Here is a 17,909-nt window from a genome sequence, read left to right on the forward strand (position 1 = left end):
AGGCAGTATTCATCGATCACAGCAAACTGTGGGCGGCTTATACTGAACCACGATCGAATCGCCTTGAAAAATGCATTGGAAAAAAGCTTCGTCGAGCGGTTACGTTTGAACAACGATTTCTCGTTTTGTAGATAACATATAAACGTGACAGTTGTTAGGTTAATAAAGCAAAACATACTCTTTTAATTTGTGTTGGCTTGGTATTTTTATTGTAAAAATTTAATTGCTGAGAATTGGTACAAAATAGTAAAGTTTAAGTTAGCGCTACATAAATATAGTGCCTACTTTAGATTGGCAATTAATCCATTCGGGTAGATGAAGCATAATGCCATCCAACGATAGGAATATTGTTAAAATCCGAGCAGAAATAAGAAAGCTACAGCATATTTGGTGGAGGCACTATTCACCGATCGCGTCAAACTGTGGGCGGCTTGTAATGAACACTCGAAACTGATCGCTTTGTGTTTGCATTGTTTTGGTGAAAAGCTTAGTCGAGCGGTTACGTTTGAACAACGATTGCTCGTTTTGTGGATTAGATATAAATGTGAAAGTTAACATATGAATAAACCAAGACATACTCTTTTAATTTGTGTTGGTTTGGTATTTTTATTGTAAAAAATGAATTGCTGAGAATTGGTACAAAATAGTAAAGTTTAAGTTAGCGCTACATAAATGTAATGCCTACTTTAGATTGGCAATTAATCCATTCGACCAGATGAAGCATAATGCCATCCAACGATAGTAAAATTGTTAGAATCCAAGCAGAAATGAGAAAGCTACAGCATATTTGGTGGAGGCAGTATTCATCGATCACAGCAAACTGTGGGCGGCTTATACTGAACCACGATTGCTCGTTTTGTAGATATCATATAAACGTGAAAGTTGTTACGTTAATAAAGCAAGTATTTTTATTGTAAAAATTCAATTGCTGAGAATTGGTACAAAATAGTAACAGTTTAAGTTAGCGCTAGATCAATAGTAATGCCTAAAAATATTTAAAAATCAATAGGCTTTCCGCTTTTACTTCTATTCCGCGTTTTTGCACCCTTCTTGCAAGAGTTTTTAATGATAAATTACTTAGTTTTTTGACATAAAAATCGAACGTTGGCCAGCAATCAAGCCTAGTCAGTTTTTAAGCAGGGCTGCCAGACAAGTTTGGATCAATCGCACTTTTTAGCCTAAATAGACAAAAATTGTTTTTTTTTCTTGCTTTTATTTCAGTGCGAAGTGTTTGATTTTTTTTAATTGAATTTAAGTTTTGTTGCTTTATGTCAGTGGAAAAGTGACAAAAATTGTCATAAATTGTTATTTTGGGCTCAAACTTTGTAGTAATACGTCGCCTGGATTTGATTTGTTAAATTTCATCTGAAGAAAACATTATTGACCTATTGTGTTATTCGGTTACACTCAATTATTTCTCATTTACATTCTATTCAATTTGTTTGTCAAATTATACGGTCACATTGCGCTAGTTTCATGCAGCCTAACAAACCACACTGAGAGTCACTCAGCCATTTTTTTTATGACAGAACAATAGGCCTATACCTTTTTTTAAATTGTGATTATTTTTGTATTGTAATACTGTTACTGAAAATGTTTTTACTCGTAGCCTTGTACTATTTATTGGCTTGAACTTTTCTTGGTTGCACTGAAGTTTAAATGCCCTTGCTACAAGAGTTTATTGATTTCAAAAGTTTTTCTTATTTTTAATCACCCGGAATAAAGTTTATATTTCAATAAAACCTCAGGGCTTCACTTGAGGATCGCAGCAGCACATGATTTCTTTTCTTTCATTAATATTACTGAACATCAGCCTATCTTGTTTCAACGTAATTTTCCGATGCTTGACATTTGTCACATTAAGAACTGGGAAGCAGCTGACTCGATGACTGATATAGTCTTTCGCTGCTTCCTGTCTGTTGTGGTATTTAGATAGCTATGGTACTATTTTATTCGTATTGTGTATAATTGTACCGTACTATTGTCGCAACAGCCAAAATAAAAGGTTTCTCTCTCTCTCTTCCTAAAAGTAGTTGCGTTTTTTTGCATGACGTCACAGATTTTCGTGACGTCACTAACCAAGGCAGCCGATCCTAAACCAGCACCAGAAATTTTATCAGTAGCCTAGAAGAACACCACCGTCATTCTGGCAGAATAATTCTGCGCGATCCGCCTAAAAAAATGATCCGTAAAAATTTGCGCGATAAACAATGCGATGAAAGTAGCAACACTCGGAAGCTGATAAAATCACTTCTCGTTACCACATCAAAGCAAATCTTAAATTTTTTCCATAGCCAAATGAACAGTGAACACAGAAATTTAAATAAAAAACTCGACTTGTCAAAGATAAAGCAACTGCAATTGCGAAAAGTTAGACAAAAAATCGTATCTATTAAGACTGCTATATGTGATATGGCAAGAAAAGTAAGCATCACAAAAACGACTATAAAAATACTTTCCCGAAATATTTTTTGGAATTTTATTTTTGAATCGTGTTCAGAATTAAATTTCCTTTCCAGGGATGGCAAGCTCGTGGTGGGGCAGACGAAGGAAACGCGAGCAGAATGGTTTAAAAATGGAAGAAATGTCTTGCGTATTTAAAAATAAATAGAGATTTTAACGTTGATAAACGCCTTCAATTAGGCGTCTATAAAAATATTTTCCCGATATATTTTTCAGAATTTTATTTTTGAATCGTGTTCAGAATTAAATTTCCTTTCCAGGGGTGGCAAGCTCGTGGTGGGGCAGACGAAGGAAACGCGAGCAGAATGGTTTAAAAATGGGGGAAATGTCTTACGTATTTAAAAACAAATAGAGATTTCAACGTTAAAAGACGCCTTCAATTAGGCGTCTATAAAAATATTTTCCCGAAATATTTTTTGGAATTTTATTTTTGAATCGTGTTCAGAATTAAATTTCCTTTCCAGGGATGGCAAGCTCGTGGTGGAGCAGACGAAGGAAACGCAAGCAGAATGGTTTAAAAATGGAAGAAATGTCTTAAGTATTTAAAAATAAATAGAGATTTTAACGTTTATAGACGCCTTCAATTGAGCGTCTATAAAATTATTTTCCCGAAATATTTTTCGGAATTTTATTTTTGAATCGTGTTCAGAATTAAATTTCCTTTCCAGGGGTGGCAAGCTCGTGGTGGGGCAGACGAAGGAAACGCGAGCAGAATAGTTTAAAAATGGAAGAAATGTCTTGCGTATTTAAAAATAAATAGAGATTTTAACGTTTATAGACGCCTTCAATTGACCGTCTATAAAAATATTTTTCCGAAATATTTTTCGGAATTTTATTTTTGAATCGTGTTCAGAATTAAATTTCCTTTCCAGGGGTGGCAAGCTCGTGGTGGGGCAGATGAAGGAAACGCGAGCAGAATAGTTTAAAAATGGAAGAAATGTCTTGCGTATTTAAAAATAAATAGAGATTTTAACGTTGATAAACGCCTTCAATTAGGCGTCTATAAAAATATTTTCCCGATATATTTTTCGGAATTTTATTTTTGAATCGTGTTCAGAATTAAATTTCCTTTCCAGGGGTGGCAAGCTCGTGGTGGGGCAGACAAAGGAAACGCGAGCAGAATGGTTTAAAAATGGGGGAAATGTCTTACGTATTTAAAAACAAATAGAGATTTCAACGTTAAAAGACGCCTTCAATTAGGCGTCTATAAAAATACTTTCCCGAAATATTTTTTGGAATTTTATTTTTGAATCGTGTTCAGAATTAAATTTCCTTTCCAGGGATGGCAAGCTCGTGGTGGGGCAGACGAAGGAAACGCGAGCAGAATGGTTTAAAAATGGGGGAAATGTCTTACGTATTTAAAAATAAATAGAGAATTTAACGTTTATAGACGCCTTCAATTAGGCGCCTATAAAAATATTTTCCCGAAATATTTTTCAAAATTTTATTTTTGAATCGTGTTCAGAATTAAATTTCCTTTCCAGGGATGGCAAGCTCGTGGTGGGGCAGACGAAGGAAACGCGAGCAGAATGGTTTAAAAATGGGGGAAATGTCTTACGTATTTAAAAATAAATAGAGAATTTAACGTTTATAGACGCCTTCAATTAAGCGTCTATAAATATATTTTCCCGAAATATTTTTCGGAATTTTATTTTTGAATCGTGTTCAGAATTAAATTTCCTTTCCAGGGGTGGCAAGCTCGTGGTGGGGCAGACGAAGGAAACGCGAGCAGAATGGTTTAAAAATGGGGGAAATGTCTTACGTATTTAAAAATAAATAGAGAATTTAACGTTTATAAACGCCTTCAATTAGGCGCCTATAAAAATATTTTCCCGAAATATTTTTCGGAATTTTATTTTTGAATCGTGTTCAGAATTAAATTTCCTTTCCAGGGGTGGCAATTTCGTGGTGGGGCAGACGAAGGAAACGCAAGCAGAATGGTTTAAAAATGGGGGAAATGTCTTGCGTATTTAAAAATAAATAGAGAATTTAACGTTTATAGACGCCTTCAATTAAGCATTTATAAATATATTTTTTCGAAATATTTTTCGGAATTTCATTTTTGAATCGTGTTCAGAATTAAATTTCCTTTCCAGGGGTGGCAAGCTCGTGGTGGGGCAGACGAAGGAAACGCGAGCAGAATGGTTTAAAAATGGGGAAATGTCTTACGTATTTACCAGTGGTGCCTGTTCTGGTGCTATGAAGTCTAATACAGGGTCGAGTGGTGCCGGTCTTGTTGTTGTGAGGTCTGCTAAAAGGACGAGTAGTGCCGGTCCTGTTGTTGTGAGGTCTGGTACAGGGTCGAGTGGTGCCTGTTCTGGTGCTGTGATGTCTGCTTCCGGTACGAGTGGTGCCTGCTCTGGTGCTATGAAGTCTAATACAGGCTCGAGTGGTGCCGGTCCTGTTGTTGTGAGTACTGGTACAGGGTCGAGTGGTGCCTGTTCTGGTGCTTTGATGTCTGCTTCCGGTACGAGTGGTGCCTGCTCTGGTGCTATGAAGTCTAATACAGGGTCGAGTGGTGCCGGTCCTGTTGTTGTGAGGTCTGCTTAATGGACGAGTAGTACCGGTCCTGTTGTTGTGAGGTCTGGTACAGGGACGAGTGGTGCCTGTTCTGGTGGTATGAAATCTGACACATGTACGAGTGGTGCTGGTCCTGTTGTCGTGAGGTCTGCTAAAAGGACGAGTAGTGCCGGTCCTGTTGTTGTGAGGTTTATGACAGATGTGTTTTTTGTTTCTGAAATCATGATTTGGTAGAACCAGCAGCAGTTGAATCTCTAAGCAGCGGCGATACAAATGGCCATGCTAACATGTATTGCAAGCACTCGCGTTGTTGTGAATGCTCAGTAAAGGGGACCATTCGTATATTTTCGTACGTTGATAAAGTTGAAATAGTCGTAAGTGTGAAGGGGAAGCGTAGCCATGAATCGCATTGCGTTAAACGAAGGCCGGTCGCAGGAGAACAACGTAAATTACTTATGGAACAATTACAATGTAAACATCCTAGCGAAGTTGGCCAAAAGTTGGTAGATGACTTAACTGAAGATGAACTATTTTACGGAGCGTATAACTTTGCTCCTGCCTCGTCTGTTTTGAGAAATATAAAAAGTGAAGGTAAGCTTTGCAATAGATACTCAAAAAATTGGATGTATAACATCAATCGCCTGAGATACGAGTTTGAAAAGAAAAATCGAACCTTTATAAGACAAATAACTACACATCCACCAGGAGTTATAATGTATTCAAATGCACAAGTGAAACTTTATCGGGATTTATGCCCCATTGATGTAGTTTATTTCGACGCAACTGGAAGTATAGTCAGAAAACAAGAAGGTGAAAAAGACTTTCAAATTTATTCGCTTTTAGTGAGAAGCCTATACACCGGGGGTCCAGCGCTCCCGGTGGCAACAAACATCGCAACAACTCATAATTCTGAGAGTATACGGAGTTTTCTGGGAAAATTTTTAATGGACACTTTAAAAATTTGCGGGAAAGTAAAAAAGCCGGCATTGATGATGATTGACAGTTCCATGGCTATGTGGAATGCTGTATTAAGTGCTATGTGCATTGTGCAATGAGACAAGGTTAGATTATTACAACAGATGCTGGAGAGTAGTTACAGGCGAGGCAATAAGAAAAAACGTTCGTTCACAATTGCTTGAGTCATGCCATGCGTGCAGCTAAAGTTATGGCAAAAAAACATTACAAACATAAACAACACAGATTGACTGCAATGGTTTGGTTTTGAATCTTTATCCTCGGACTGACAAAGCCTTGATAGGTTATTCCTGGTACTTGTTCGCATACTTGTAGAGGCACTTGACGCAGGGCCGGTTACCGAGATTGGCAGAGTGAAGTTTTCCGATTGTTGAAGTCTTGTTGCCGAGAAATTATTCCATTCACTAGGTGCCGCTGAATGGAGAGCAGTCCTGAAATGCGTTGCTCAAACGCACACCCCGAGAGTCGAACCAGCGCCGTGTGATCTTGAGCCCGGCGCGTAACCACTGAGCTATCGGGGCGTTGGATTTCGTTGTTATTTGCATGTACAACCCTGCGTGAACTGGACGAAATAATGGAAACCATTATTTGGGTAACCAATTGCGAACGAACGTCTTTTCAAGTGGACTATCATTTTAACAGACTGCATCAAGGCGTTAAACCTTACGAAACTAAATCAAAAGTAACAAATGAAATTGAAGAAACCGATGTAAACGACCTGACTGACCATTTTCATACCAGCATGCGTGAGGATCAAAGACAAGAATTGAAATCTCCATTTTACTTACGCTACCATAACCGACTTGTCGCTTTTTTAGATTCTAATAACTTTTCGTATCACCTTAACCATTGCAATTCAAAGCTAAAGCACGAAAATGTTTATATGAACAAAACCTTTTGTTCTTATCCCGGCATTCGTCTCATCATCAATGACCAAATGATCAACTCCACTTTCGGTATTCCTCTTGGTTTAAAAATGTTATTTCTTCCGAATTAAGAAATATTTCTTGGGATAACTTAACTCAAGGAATCATTGAGCAGCATTTTTGGGATTTGAAACAAATTTATTTAAAAGGAAAGCGAGTTGTAAGTATCGATAATTTTGTGGAACAATATGAAAATGAAATCAGAACTAGTGAAAAAATATACTCTGCACATTATATCCACCAAGGTTACAGAAAACCTCACATTTCTTCCAAAAACAAAAGCGACCAAACATTGAAAGATCAGTCAAACCATTGCACTAGTCTGGTAGTTTCTAAATTTAGAAAACCAAAAAAACGTCGTTCAACTGGGTTTTACACTAACAATGAATCAAAAAAGCATATTCGATACGCAATGTCATAAGTGACTCCATGTCCACATCGGCTGTTTATAAAAACACTGCTTTTGCAACCTCTATGTGTGATGACAAACGGATAAATGACTTTTGGACTGCTATAAAAAAAGATTTCGAGTACATGAAGGAATTTTCAACAAAGGTGTGGCACGGTTTGGCAATAAATCGTAACTGTTTATCTGATACCGCTCTCGTAATAGACAAAAACCACGAAGTGTCTTGGCTAGATTTACTTACGGCGTGTAATAACCCCTGTAGGAAAATCAAGAGCGAATTGGAAAAGCACTATACAAATCCATCGGCCGTTGGTTGGCTAAGCAAACGTCTGGTAGAGGCTTACATTTTGCTAAAAGTCAATGAACCGACCAACATTAACGCCATAGGAGCTTTAGACTGCGATTCCACAAGCAAGCTTCTTCAAGGAACACCCGTAAAGTCAATAAAATTTTTCAAAACGGCCATGATAGAAAACGAGGACAAACTGCGACCCGTCGTTTTTCTGCCTTTCTTGTGCAATGGTCATTTTCGTTTGTTACATTTTTCCATCCAAAAGGAGTTGTTACATTGCTATGATTCATTAAACAATGGCATGTCCAGTGATGTTTAAAAGTTCTTTCGTGACGGCGTAGATTGTTTATTAAATGTCTTGGTTGATTACGGGCTATGTAAGGACGATTGTGCCGTAGACACTAAACACACCTTGATGCAACCAGACAACAATACTTGTGGAGTGGCCGTTTGCATGACAGCGGATATTCTTTGCAACAACAGCAATGAAAAGCTTAACCAAAGAAATTTGGATGTTGATTTTTTCACAACCTATCGACATTGGATGATATATTACATCGTTACAAACGCTATCAAAGCTCATCCCGATTTAATGATTCTATCTGGAACTCGTAATAGCAATCTTCCTCCTGGCTTAGTAAATGTAGGTAACTCCTGTTGGTTGAACGTTGCATTGCAAGCGCTTAAATTTGTAATTATAACATGTGATGTGCCAATATCGTGGCTGGAAAACGACAAAGGTATTGCAAAACTAGACAGAAATTTATTTCTTATAATGCATAATCTTATTGTTAACAGAAACGTAGAAGAAAAACTACTTAAAAACACGTTGAATGATATAAGAAGTAAATTTCCACTGGATTTGCAACATGACCCTGCCGAATTTTTTAGCGAATCGTCATTGCCATTGTTATTAGAGCGGTCTGATATAACATTGGCACTGGAATACGTCACGTATCACCAGTGTATTGAATGCGGTTCAAAAAGTGAGCTTCATAGAAATAACGAAAAAGTATTATTTCTACCAATGTACCACTGGATTTCAGAAAATAATCTTTTATCCTTATATCTAAAGAACTTGCTTGTTGACAACGAAATGTCACCATGTTGTAAATGTACAAGTGTGAACTGCACTACGAGTGAACAAATATTTAGTTTCCGCAAAGTTTTGGTTCTGTCTTTAGGTAGAAATACTGGTGTAATCAAATCCAAAAGATGTGTCACAGCAGATGAAACTTTTACTCTTGAGGATGCAAATGGCGTTGAATGTAATTACAAATTCGTAAGTGCCATTGCACATTTTGGTGAAGGGAAGGAAAACGGCCATTACATTTGTTATTGTCTAGAAGGAGCCAATGTAGTTTGGGAATTTAATGACAAAAAAGTTCGATGTATTTCGTTCTGCGAAATGACAAAGGTAATACAGGATCGCGGATACTTGTTTTTCTACGTAAAAGCTAAAGACTGAATATAGCAAAAGAATCTGCAGCATCCTACTCGATTTGCTGAAAAAATGTTTAGAAGTTTATGTTGTGCTCAGAGAATACAAATTATTCTTCATTAACTGATACCTACTACATAGCAGAGTGGTGAGGTCGGCTGCATAGCCGAGTGGTGAGAACTTGGAAAGGCAATCGAAAGGGCACTGGGTTCGATACCGTTCAAGAGCATGCGGCTGTGTCTTTAGCAGGACACTTAAAGGCATGCCTGAAAGTGGACACAAAGATTGGCTTCATTGCCTTCGTGTCCAATAATCCAAATCTTCAACCACCAGGTGTAAGCCTGGATACGACAAACAAACCTAGTGATTTCTAAATCAAATCATTGTAGATGCAGTAATCTATTAAAACTTAAAAAAATACCCATTCGAAATGTATAGCCGATAATCGCTTTCTAGAGAAATTTAAGGTTTCAAATCAGGATCTCTTCAATTTACACTTCATTTTGTCAAATTCTGAAAAGTTTAATATTGATGAAGCATTAACTATTCTGTACAATTTTTTTGCACTACTCAAGATGTGCTGTATAGGCAGGTGTAATATGGCTACTGGCGACAGGTCCTGCGTTAACAAAAAACCTAACGACCGCATAAGGTTGCCTCAAAGGTGCAGTGGCAAAACCTTACAACAGTACAGAACTTAATCAACAAATGTAACATAAGAAACTTATTTTTGTACAGGTCATTTCCATTATTTTCTGTAATTTCCAATTTTTCAACTATCTTTTATAAACGCTTAATTGAAGGCTTGTCAAAACGTTAAAATCTCTAATTATTTTTAAATTTGTAAGACATTTACCCCATTTTTAAACCATTCTGCTCGCGTTTCCTTCGTCTGCCCCACCACGAGCTTGCCATCCCTGGAAAGGAAATTTAATTCTGAACACGATTCAAAAATAAAATTCCGAAAAATATTTCGGGAAAATATTTTTATAAGCGCCTAATTGAAGGCCTCTATAAACGTTAAAATCTCTATTTATTTATAAATACGTAAGACATTTCCCCCATTTTTAAACCATTCTGCTCGCGTTTCCTTCGTCTGCCTCACCACGAGCTTGCCATCCCTGAAAAGTAAATTTAATTTTGAACACAATTCAAAAATAAAATTCCGAAAAATATTTCGGGAAAATATTTTTATAGACGCCTAATTGAAGGCGTCTATAAACGTTAAAAACTCTATTTATTTTTAAATACGTAAGACATTTCCCCCATTTTTAAACCATTCTGCTCGCGTTTCCTTTGTCTGCCCCACCACGAGCTTGCCATCCCTGGAAAGGAAATTTAATTCTGAACACGATTCAAAAATAAAATTCCGAAAAATATTTCAGGAAAATATTTTTATTGGCGCCTAATTGAAGGCCTCTATAAACGTTAAAATCTCTATTTATTTTTAAATACGTAAGACATTTACCCCATTTTTAAACCATTCTGCTTGCGTTTCCTTCGTCTGCCCCACCACGAGCTTGCCACCCTTGGAAAGGAAATTTAATTCTGAACACGATTCAAAAATAAAATTCCGAAAAATATTTCGGGAAAATACTTTTATAGGCGCCTAATTGAAGGCGTTTATAAACGTTGAAATCTCTATTTATTTTTAAATACGTAAGACATTTACCCCATTTTTAAACCATTCTGCTTGCGTTTCCTTCGTCTGCCCCACCACGAGCTTGCCATCCCTGGAAAGGAAATTTAATTCTGAACACGATTCAAAAATAAAATTCCGAAAAATATTTCGGGAAAATATTTTTATAGGCGCCTAATTGAAGGCATCTATAAACGTTAAATTCTCTATTTATTTTTAAATACGTAAAACATTTGCCCCATTTTTAAACCATTCTGCACGCGTTTCCTTCGTCTGCCCCACCACGAGCTTGCCATCCCTAGAAAGAAAATTTAATTCTAAACACGATTCAAAAATAAAATTCCGAAAAATATTTCGGGAAAATATTTTTATAGGCGCCTAATTGAAGGCGTCTATAAACGTTAAATTCTCTATTTATTTTTAAATACGTAAGACATTTCCCCCATTTTTAAACCATTCTGCTCGCGTTTCCTTCGTCTGCCCCACCACGAGCTTGCCATCCCTGGAAAGGAAATTTAATTCTGAACACGATTCAAAAATAAAATTCCGAAAAATATTTCGGGAAAATATTTTTATAGGCGCCTAATTGAAGGCGTTTATAAACGTTAAATTCTCTATTTATTTTTAAATACGTAAAACATTTCCCCCATTTTTAAACCATTCTGCTCGCGTTTCCTTCGTCTGCCCCACCACGAGTTTGCCATCCCTGGAAAGCAAATTTAATTCTGAACACGATTCAAAAATAAAATTCCGAAAAATATTTCGGGAAAATTTTTTTATAGGCGCCTAATTGAAGGCGTATATAAACGTTAAAATCTCTATTTATTTTTAAATACGTAAGACATTTCCCCCATTTTTAAACCATTCTGCTCGCGTTTCCTTCGTCTGCCCCACCACGAGCTTGCCATCCCTGGAAAGGAAATTTAATTCTGAACACGATTCAAAAATAAAATTCCGAAAAATATTTTTATAGGCGCCTAATTGAAAGCGTGTATAAACGTTAAAATCTCTATTTATTTTTAAATACGTAAGACATTTCCCCCATTTTTAAACCATTCTGCTCGCGTTTCCTTTGTCTGCCCCACCACGAGCTTGCCATCCCTGGAAAGGAAATTTAATTCTGAACACGATTCAAAAATAAAATTCCGAAAAATATTTCGGGAAAATATTTTTATAGGCGCCTAATTGAAGGCGTTTATATACGTTAAATTCTCTATTTATTTTTAAATACGTAAGACATTTACCCCATTTTTAAACCATTCTGCTCGCGTTTCCTTCGTCTGCCCCACCACGAGCTTGCCATCCCTGGAAAGGAAATTTAATTCTGAACACGATTCAAAAATAAAATTTCGAAAAATATTTCGGGAAAATATTTTTATAGACGCTTAATTGAAGGCGTGTATATACGTTAAAAACTCTATTTATTTTTAAATTTGTAAGACATTTCCCCCATTTTTAAACCATTCTGCTCGCGTTTCCTTTGTCTGCCCCACCACGAGCTTGCCACCCTGGTAAGGAAATTTAATTCTGAACACGATTCAAAAATAAAATTCCGAAAAATATTTCGGGAAAATATTTTTATAGGCGCCTAATTGAAGGCGTCTATAAACGGTAAAATCTCTATTTGTTTTTAAATTTGTAAGACATTTCCCCCATTTTTAAACCATTCTGCTCGCGTTTCCTTCGTCTGCCCCACCACGAGCTTGCCATCCCTGGAAAGGAAATTTAATTCTGAACACGATTCAAAAATAAAATTCCGAAAAATATTTCGGGAAAATATTTTTATAGGCGCCTAATTGAAGGCGTTTATAAACGTTAAATTCTCTATTTATTTTTAAATACGTAAAACATTTCCCCCATTTTTAAACCATTCTGCTCGCGTTTCCTTCGTCTGCCCCACCACGAGTTTGCCATCCCTGGAAAGCAAATTTAATTCTGAACACGATTCAAAAATAAAATTCCGAAAAATATTTCGGGAAAATATTTTTATAGGCGCCTAATTGAAGGCGTATATAAACGTTAAAATCTCTATTTATTTTTAAATACGTAAGACATTTCCCCCATTTTTAAACCATTCTGCTCGCGTTTCCTTCGTCTGCCCCACCACGAGCTTGCCATCCCTGGAAAGGAAATTTAATTCTGAACACGATTCAAAAATAAAATTCCGAAAAATATTTCGGGAAAATATTTTTATAGGCGCCTAATTGAAAGCGTGTATAAACGTTAAAATCTCTATTTATTTTTAAATACGTAAGACATTTCCCCCATTTTTAAACCATTCTGCTCGCGTTTCCTTTGTCTGCCCCACCACGAGCTTGCCATCCCTGGAAAGGAAATTTAATTCTGAACACGATTCAAAAATAAAATTCCGAAAAATATTTCGGGAAAATATTTTTATAGGCGCCTAATTGAAGGCGTTTATATACGTTAAATTCTCTATTTATTTTTAAATACGTAAGACATTTACCCCATTTTTAAACCATTCTGCTCGCGTTTCCTTCGTCTGCCCCACCACGAGCTTGCCATCCCTGGAAAGGAAATTTAATTCTGAACACGATTCAAAAATAAAATTCCGAAAAATATTTCGGGAAAATATTTTTATAGACGCTTAATTGAAGGCGTGTATATACGTTAAAAACTCTATTTATTTTTAAATTTGTAAGACATTTCCCCCATTTTTAAACCATTCTGCTCGCGTTTCCTTTGTCTGCCCCACCACGAGCTTGCCACCCCTGGTAAGGAAATTTAATTCTGAACACGATTCAAAAATAAAATTCCGAAAAATATTTCGGGAAAATATTTTTATAGGCGCCTAATTGAAGGCGTCTATAAACGGTAAAATCTCTATTTGTTTTTAAATTTGTAAGACATTTCCACCATTTTTAAACCATTCTGCTTGCGTTTCTTTCGTCTGCCCCACCACGAGCTTGCCATTCCTGAAAAGGAAATTTAATTTTGAACACGATTCAAAAATAAAATTCCGAAAAATATTTCGGGAAAGTATTTTTATAGTCGTTTTTGTGATGCTTGTTTTTCTTGCCATATCCCATATCGCAGTCTTAATAGATACGATTTTTTGTCTAACTTTTCGCAATTGCAGTTGCTTTATCTTTGACAAGTCGAGTTTTTTATTTAAATTTCTGTGTTCACTGTTCATTTGGCTATGGAAAAAATATAACATTTGCTTTGATGTGGTAAGGAGAAGTGATTTTATCAGCTTCCGAATGTTGCTGCTTTCATCGCATTGTTTACCGCGCAATTTTTTACGGATCATTTTTTTAGGCGGATCGCGCAAAATTATTCTGCCAGAATGACGGTGGTGCCAGAATGACGGTGGTTAGAAGAACTGCCAGATGAACAGTTATAAACGGCACAACACACCGATTTGGCATGATGAGTAGTGATGCAAGCCGCGCCGCGCCGCTTGCCGCGTAAACTTTCAAGAAATTAATTTTTCGTAAACGTAAACTTTCAAGAAATTAAACTTTCGTAAACGTAAACTTTCAACTTTTCAAGAATCAGCTATGAAACTTCAAATTTAAATTGGAAACACGGATCAGTTATTTTTCTTTTCGGAAACCCTAAGATGGAAAGCTATGCAAATGCAAATTGCAAATGGCTTGCAGTTGACAGGGTTTTAGGGCTTGCTTGTCAGGGAAGCTGTACGAATGTTTTTGGTTAGTAGCCTAGCTGATAAGCTCAGTTACCAGGCTATAGGCCTAGCGCAACTACCGCATTATTTACTATATCAGTTAGCCCAGTGAGTTCAGGCTATAAGTTTTACTCTTGTGTGTGTAGTTCATATAGCCACTGGCATTATAATTGCATTATTGCTTACAAAAAGTGTTCAAAAGTCCTGATACTGGATCCAGGAACATTCTATTTGTCTTAGTTTGTATTATGTCTTAGAACTTAGATGCATTGCTGATAAGAGAATATGATCTGGTTAGCCTGGCCAATTAGTGCACAACTGTATTGGTACTAGGTTACCAGTTATATGCCATGGATGCTTTTTCCTACAATTGACTTTCTAAACAATAACTCGTTAAAATATTTTTTTTTAATTTTGTAATTTGCGGTGTGCGGTGCGGTGCAGTGTCAAAGTTCCAGATAAATTGCGGTGTGCGGTGCGGTGCGCGGATAGATGAGTCAGTTGCGGTGCGGTGTGCGGATAAAAATTTTGGGTTCGCTGCATCTCTAATGATGAGTACCAAATTGTAACAGGTTTAGGTTTAGCTTAGTTTACTCACACAGCACTGGGGAAGAATGCATATTGAGATATAGGCCTACTTGTCTAGACAATACACAATCACAAATTGAAATACATGAGTAAATACTGAGACTGGTAGGTAGGCCTATCGTGCACACAGCACAGGAAACAGCACTGACTAATCATGAAGTAAAAAATAAATGCAAATCTCTGCAAACCTTGACTGTCTAAATCTCCTGCTGTTAAATACCATCAAAACTATGCAAACACTGCAAGGTCTAGCCCAAAATGTTTAGGTTAAACGTCCAATAAAAAGTTTAGTGTAGTCTGTAAAATGATGTAAGCTAGCACTAAGGCTACAATAAGGCAGTGGCTATTTGACCGGCTCCGGTCTTTGAATCTGAAACACTATTTGACCGGTCATGACGTCACTACATAAGCACTTTTTTCTTTCAAAGCAAAAGACGATAAGCGCGTTAAGTTTTAAATTCAACACGTTTTCTGCAACTGAGTCCGTGGCGCATACGTAACGTTTCGGGCTGCCATTTTAGAGGGAATGAGTTCGATACAATCCGGAAGCGTTCTTTTTTTTTTTTTTTTTTAACTACAAAAGGATGCAAACTGATATGAACGAATCAACAAGTGAATAAAAAAGTTTCAAAACGAATTAAAAAAGTTTTTTCTAGTCTTTATTTTTAACGAATTCCTTTCATTTCTTAGCACAAATTCTCTGAAAAAATCACACCTTCTAATAGGCTGTAAGATTACGTTTCGCTGAAGTCCGAAGTTAAAAATTAAATCCAGTCTCATTGTCGCACAACAATCAGTCAAGTTTCAAATCATCATCTCAACCAATCCTTCAAGACAACTTTCCACTTTTAAAAATTTAGTTAAAAAAAAAAAAAAAAACGCTTCCGAATAGAATCGAACTCATTCCCTCTAGATTGGCACCCCGAGACGTTACGTATGCGCCACGGACTCAGTTGAAGAAAACGTGTTGAATTTAAAACTTAAGGCGCTTATCGTCTTTTGCTTTGAAAGAGAAAAAGAAAAAAGTGCTTATGAAGTGACGTCATGACCGGTCAAATAGTGTTTCAGATTCAAAGACCGCAGCCGGTCAAATAGCCACTGCCCTACAATAAACTAAATCTGAACTTCAATTGTAACTTGGAATAATCTTACCCACTGCTGCAAACGCATGCCACACCTAAAACAAGCAAACTATTTGTCCAGCAGTACTCGCATGACGTCACCCGAGAAAATTTTTTATTTCGACAACAGTTCGCGCGGTGTGTGCAGGCCCGGTGCTAGGAACCGCGGGGCCCAATTAGAAATGTGATGACGGGGCCCCTACTCTTCATAGCAAAATTTATGGGTGTTTATTAGGCTGTACCAAATTTTGGTGACTTTATCAGATTTCTTAGGAACCTTGCCAAAAGTTGTGGTTATACCACCGTATCACAATGTAACAAAAATTTTTTTGTTTTGTTATGGTCTTACGCCTCCTAAATCTCGTTTCCATGACGACGCGCCTAAAATCGGATAAAACGTCATAACTCCTTAACCACTAAAGTTAGATCAAAAATTTTTTTTTCAAAAGATGCAGAATACCCAAGTTCCTATATGTTGTCAATACATTATATATGTCTAACTGCTCAAGTTTTTGTGTAAAATCCAAAAAATGATTTTTTTATATACTTTAGCTAACATTACAACACTAACACATGTATCGGCATGGAATTTTACTGGTATAGGCTACTTTGTAATTTTCCATTTAGACGTATGTCATAATAGCTTATTGTTGTATATTTGAATTTCAGGTGAGTTTAGTCATTGAGCATTGCGTTAAATTAAAAGATTGTTAACAACAATATTTTAATTCAATTTGTTTAATAATAATTTGTTATATTCAGCATAATTAACAAAATGTCCTGGTTTCAGATGTGGTAATTACTGTATCTGATATTATAAAATGGGTAGTTCTAATCTTAATATTGAATAATTATTCAATTCACCTAGTGAATGGAATAATTCCCTGGCAACAACATTTCAACAATTGGAAAACTTCACTCTGCCAATCTCGGTAATCGGCCCTGGGTCAAAAGCCTCTACAAGTATGCGAAACTACCAGGCATAACCAATCAAGGTTTTGTCAGTCCAAGGATAAAGATTCAAAACCAACCAATTCTATGACAACCAACCTAGTACCGGTATTAGGTTAAGAAACAAACTATGGTTACTGGATGAATATGTATCCTTGAAGAATGATTCAGATAAAATAGTAGTTTGTGGTGCAAGCCCTCCTTCAGTTCAAGATGCCTTCATGAATTTTGAAGGACAGCATGCTAAACTTCAAGATGAAACCAGGAGGCAGTCTAAACTGTTTTTGAAGTTCAAGATTGGTGGAAAAGAACAGGTATTATATAGAACTAAAATCTGAAAAAGGATTACTCAAAATGATTTTGACTTTACATAAAAGATATCAGGATTTGCAAAAGAACCAAAACTTTCTTCCAAGCAGCAAGCAGAAGCTAGAAATAAATTTTTGCAAGATTGCAACCAAATCTTTTGGGCTGTATCTGCAGAATTTGAATGGAAAGCCAGCACTTCAACCAATCCTGTTTTAATTAAAGATTTCCAATGGTTGCAAGCATTGAAAGACCCCACAAAGCATTGGATCCAAAGATGTGAAGACAACTCAAAAATTAAAGAGAAAAGCAAATAATGAAAATATTTTGGCAAAAAGAAAAGAACATTCAATCAAAACCACTACTAGATTAGAAACTGACAGTGAAGAAAGTGAAATTGAAATATGCCAAGATGACGAAAACTTTGAACCTCCTTGCACACACAAAAAATACTCAAAAATAGTAAATCTAATCAATCCGGAAGTATGTAAAGTAGCTGACAAACACCAAATCAGTTATAGAGCTTTAACTGAAATTGTGTTTGCTGATACGGTGACAACACATGAAACATCAAGTGGTCAGGTTACTCTTTCAATCATGACCTGTAATCGTCAAAGAGATGCTGC

Source organism: Aplidium turbinatum, chromosome 3 (assembly GCF_918807975.1).
Source record: "Aplidium turbinatum chromosome 3, kaAplTurb1.1, whole genome shotgun sequence".
NCBI classification, from domain to species: domain Eukaryota; kingdom Metazoa; phylum Chordata; class Ascidiacea; order Aplousobranchia; family Polyclinidae; genus Aplidium; species Aplidium turbinatum.